Source organism: Hermetia illucens, chromosome 1, assembly GCF_905115235.1.
Source record: "Hermetia illucens chromosome 1, iHerIll2.2.curated.20191125, whole genome shotgun sequence".
Classification (NCBI taxonomy): Eukaryota; Metazoa; Arthropoda; class Insecta; order Diptera; family Stratiomyidae; genus Hermetia; species Hermetia illucens.
This window is the reverse complement of record NC_051849.1, coordinates 221,528,923-221,534,922: the sequence shown is the minus strand read 5'-3', so window position 1 is coordinate 221,534,922 and position 6,000 is coordinate 221,528,923.

The following is a 6,000-nucleotide window of genomic DNA, read 5'->3' as shown; positions in this document are numbered from 1 at the left end:
TAATAATAAGACATAAATTTAGTTTGTTTACAACGGGCTTCCATAGACAATTAAGCTTTCATAAAACAGCCCCCAACGTGGGATAGATATAGAGTTGGTAAATATCATGCAATTGGAAATAATTCAGGGATAGAACTAGACGATATATAGACTGAATATTGTTTAAATTAGTGTTTCCGAAGGATTTGACTGTATCTCTTTATGTGATTTTTAATGATTTGTGTTCAACTTAAAATAGCAAAATTATTTTCTTATAAGGAATTGTCGAAATGCTAAAAGTTTTATCACTATTAATATGGTTGTGGGGCATGGTGAATCAATCCCACCTACACTCTATCCTTGCCGGTTCCTCACGATGTCCAATGACATGCCGTAGACATGAGCTGAAGAACACTTAAAGCTTTCGAGTAATAGTGGCAATCACTTTCCAAGTGCTGCCCTCATATAACAGCACAGAGAGAACATTGGCAAAAACAAACTCAACTTGATATTAGTATTGAGATAATTGCGTTTCCTGATTTTAGGCAAAACAGTGAGGGCGAATTTAGTGCTATTAATACATCGAAGGAAATTAAGTTCAGTGTCGCCGGCGGCCAGAACAGCACTAGATGTACAAATTATTATTCGACGTTTCAATATTTTGTCCATTAATGCGATGACTTCATTGGCTTTTACCTAAAATTAGACTCTGCTTGCTTTCTTTGCCAAATCCAAAACCATTTGGCTAAGGTCCGTGAATCTATGAAATAGGAAGCAGATATCATCAGTCTAACCAAAGTATTTCACTAAAAATGACGTTGGCCATTGAACCTTTCCATATCCTTCATCTAAAGCGGCATAGAGAATGGAAATACTAATTTTGGAAGAACTGCAAGAATCAATCACACACTTACAGGACCATCGAAAGGATAATGATCAGATGCAAGTTCTTTCGTGATGCATACTCTGCTCACAGCCATCAACAGAGCTCTCATTTTCTTATGTTCATCCATTCACCTTTAAATTTCCCTAGTAAGCCAGGTCTTGTGACCTTGTCTTCGGACATGGCCGAAAACTTCGTCCGCACAGGGGGTAAACGCACCTTCGATAGCGGCTCACTACTCATCAATATCCTCCGGCGAGTTGCTTAGAGTTTGTGTAGTTTGTCCGGTAAAAAAAGTGATGCCCCAGTATTGCCCCGCCAATAACGGGCGGTGAAATTACCATAGTCAACAAACCAAGAAGACTAAACACAGGAGGTACAAATTAAGTGTGTAGGGGGCACGGATTATGCATTGGCGGAGCAGGGACGAGGTGGTTAACTGGCTCGTGACCTTGTGGTTGTGTATGTGTCGGTGTGTCGATGGCCTCTAGTTGGTTTTCTTATGTGTGTTCCCCCATCCTTTGTGGTAAGCCATAAAGAGCTGTTCTCGCAACCACGTGGCCGCACACCGATGCACTGCATCTCACACACGGCATCAACGCCAGTGGTAATGCGCGGATTTTTTCCCGCGCATGTACTGGAGAAGGTGAGACATACGCAATGATTTTTTTCCACCATGCAATGTCAATCAATGCGCCGAAGGAAGAATCTTCTGTGTGTATAATCTTTTTACAAAAAATTGTTTCCACTGTTGTTCAAACCACTCATTGCCATCCCAACGGCAATCTTTGGGAAGCCTCTTATAAACTGCATGCAGTTACTTATAGAAAGCGTTGGTTGGTTGGTCAATCAAATCTAGGAGGTGCACAGAAGTAAGGGAAATAATAATTATACAATCGATAACTAAGGTCACTAAATTTTGATTTTTTTCTAATATATTTACCTACACTTCCTAGGAGGAACCTAAAGTTGATTTGTGGATAAGTCACAAGAAAAATCAGGAATGGCTTTTGTCCCTAAATTATTCATTTATATACGAACACAAATTCCTCTTTATAATACAATATTTAAATGAAATTCTAGAAATCCAAGGAGAGCCTTACGAAATGGTGCAACCTTCACAGTGCGCATATGCAATTTATTAAGATTCCGTGTCAATAATTAAGCATGTAATCATGTACGTCATATTTAATCAAGGAAATATATTATAGCATAATCCCTCCGTCGTAAACAACAATTGAAAACTGAATTCCTTGCGTATAGTTCCATACGTTTTTCATTCTACCAACATATGTGGCCCGTATGACTGCCTTCTGCACAAATTAGGCGCAATATGGGAGAAAGCGTCGCGACAGGAACTTTTTAATATGACCAAAGAAAGTATGCATGTAGGTACGAACCTCTATTTATATATATAGGAGTGTGTATGAAGCCAGTCATAAATAAATTTTCTTCTCCCGTTCTTTCTGCCGCCCAATAATTCACAGCATGATTGCATAATTTCTGTATGGCGCGAAACGCATGGAAGTCGCGCTGCTGCGTCACCTGCATCATTAACTCAGGTGCGACTTTCCTTTTGGCGAAAATACCATGGCATGCCATGTTTGACGAATATAAATTATTTTAATCGTTGAACGTGGATAATTAATTTATCCATGCGAACGGAATTATTGTTTTTTACTTTGTGGGCGAATTGCAAATATGGTTTTATGGTGATTGGAAAGTACTTTTCAATTCAATTTACGGAATTGAGATTCAGTTGTTGCATTTTTTTTATGATTATCTTTCAAGTGGTAAACCTTCTAACCATTAAATCCTGTCATCAAGAAATTGGTATTTCCCAAGTTTTTGATGTCTTTTCGAAAAGCATATTATTGCTTTGGTGGTCAAAGGGTAGTATAGGTCCCAGGGCGAAACGTGGATTGGTACCCACGATGGAGCATAAAACCTGGGAAATGCCTGCTGAAGCGACACCAACAGCTCTACTACCAAACCCTATCTTCACCTCCACGTGGTGACCGCTGGGAGCTCTTTCTTAACGAAAAGCTGCAGACGGAGAAGGATGAAGGCGAGTCTCCCGCGCCTAAAAACGGGACAAATTGTACCAACTGGTCCACCAGGTTGGGGGTTGGGTAGAGCTTACAACCCTACACGGAAAACAACTTGTCACGAAGCCACAACAGGAGCCTCGGACAGGACGGACTTTAAAACGACGGACCCGGCAACGACAACGGATTAACGATTTGCGCATTTTCTCATGGAACTTGCGCTCCCTGTACAGAGATGAAGCTGATGAGCAACTAGCCGATACCCTGTCCCAATATAGGGCTGATATAACAGCGTTACAAGAGATGCGATGGACAGGGACCGGTTTTCTGGTGAAGAGCCACTACACCATATATTATAGCGGTCATCCAGTAAACCATGTGCTCGGAGTAGGTTTCCTAGTCAGCCAAAAAAAAAGAAACCTGCTGTTATCGGCTTTGAAAATATAAGCGAACGGCTATGCACTCTGCGCTTGCGAGGCAAGTTTAGAAATATAAGCCTCATAAACGTTCACGCCCCTACAGAGGAGACTGCAGAGTCGGAGAAGGATACCTTCTACGAGGCAGTAGAACGAACCCTCGAAGCCTGTCCCAAATATGATATCAAAATCATACTTGGGGATTTTAACAACCAAGTAGGGAAGGAGGCGATACGTTGGCTCCCATAGCTTACACGAAAAAACAAATGATAACGGACTGCGGATTATTCAATTAGCAGGGTCACACGAAATGGTTGTTGGAAGTACCTGGTTTGCGCGGAAAGCGGTTCACAAACATACGTGGGCCTCTCCATACGGGGCCACTTTCAACCAAATTGACCACATGTTCATCGAACGCCGCCACCTCTCAGCCCTGATGAATGTCAGAACATATAGGGGGGCCAATATAGACTCGGATCACTATCTCTTTGCCATGGTGCTCCGAGCTCGAATAACAATACCACCTAGAATCCTCTCTGACAATCAGGTGAGAGTGAACACTGAAGCCATCCACAACACACCCCTCCGCGACACCTATAAGAGGGAAATGGATGCTGCAATAACCGCAGTCAACAGAGGACCTGGAGATGAAGCACCAACAAATGATCTTCACAATCACCTGAAAAACGTTATCATAAATACGGCCACAAACATACTTGGCCCCAGTCGCAAAAGGAGTCGGAACAGCTCGTTTGACGATGAATGTAAGCTAGCAACGGAACGGAAGAATGCCGTATACCGAGTAATGTTGCATTCTCAAAGAACGCGGGCACGCGCAGAGACTTATCACGAACTCCATTGAGCGGAGAAACAAGTTCACAGACGGAAAAAGGAAGCCTGGGAGAACCAACAAGTCTGTGAACTAGAAAAGTACAAGGAGCAACCGCACCAGGCGCGGAAGTTTTACCAACAAGTCAGCAGGATGAAGCCTTATACACCTCGATGCTCATCCTGTCGAGACAAAGAGGGAAATCTGATTTCCGACAGAATGGACATATTAGAGCGATGGGTTGAGTACTTTGATGAGCTACTGAACAACCAGAACATCGGCGAGTTGGAGGTCCCGCCAACTGAAGACGACGGACAAATACTGCCACCACCAAGTTTAGGAGAAACAGTCCGTGCAATTTATCGGTTTAAAAATCATAAGTCGCCAGGAGCCGATGGAATTACAGCCGAATTGGTTAAATATGGAGGCGGTTAGTTACACCAAGTGGTTCATCAACTGATGCTCAAGGTATGGGACAGCGAATCAATGCCTGACGATTGGCAACGAGGCATTATCTGTCTCATACATAAAAAGGGAGAAATCACACAGTGCAGAAATTATAGAGGTATCACGTTGCTGAGTACCATCTATAAGGTATTCTCCACTATCTTGCTAGGCCGGATAGCCCCATACGCCCAGAACATCATTGGCCCATACCAAAGAGGCTTCACTCCAGGCAAATCAGCAACAGATCAGATTTTCTCTGTGCGGCAAGCGATGGAAAAACTGTTGGAATATGGACAACAGTTGCACCATCTGTTCATCGACTTTAAAGCCGCCTATGATAGCATAGCCAGGGTAAAACTGTACACGGCCATGAGAGAATTCGGTATCCCGACGAAATTAATAAGACTGACTAGGCTGATCCTGACCAATGTGCGAGGCCAGATAAAAGCAACAGGATCACTCTCAAGACCATTCGACATCAACAACGGTCTACGACAAGGGGATGCCCTATCATGCGTCCTTTTTAACCTGGCCCTCGAGAAAGTGATCCGTGATGCTGAGGTAAATGCAAGAGGTACGAGCCTCTTCAAGTCCACCCAACTACTGGCCTATGCCACCCGAGACGTACAAACTGCCTTCATCCAGATCGAGCAGGCGGCAATCGGGGCGAGATCTTGGGCTGCACATCAATGAAGGCAAGACAAAATATATGGTGGCAACGTCAGCACCGAAGACGAATCAACCAACAACATCAAACCGCACTAGTCGAACACAAACACGAACAAGAATAAGGATAGGAGAATACAACTTTGAGACCGTTGACAATTTCTCCTATCTAGGGTCGAAAATCACAACCGATAACAGCTACGGTAATGAAATCCGCGCACGGTTGTTGTCAGGCGACAGAGCCTATTTCAGCTTACAAAGACTGTTCCGCTCGAAACGTCTCACCATAGGGTCAAAGCTCTTACTGTACAAGACTATGATCTTGCCAGGCTTCATGTATTCCTCGGAAACTTGGGTTCTTAGCAAGAAAAATTGCGAACTCTTGGCCGCGTTCGAGAGAAGAATCCTCCGAAGAATTTTTGGCCCCCTACATGATGATGGACGATTCCGTAGCCTACACAATGACGAAATCTATGAGCGATACCATGACCGTCCGGTTGTGGATAAAATTCGGCGGTGGGCGGGTCACTTAATCCGTGTGGATGAGGATGATCCCACCCGGAAAGTCTATAAGGGCAATATCTATGGTAGAAAAAGAAGACGAGGCAGACCCTGCCTAAGATGGAGTGATGGCGTAGGTCAGGACGCCAGACAGCTTTTAGGGATATCGAATTGGTGGACCTCGGCGCAAAACCGGGATGTCTGGAGTTCCTTATTAAGGCAGGCCTAGAC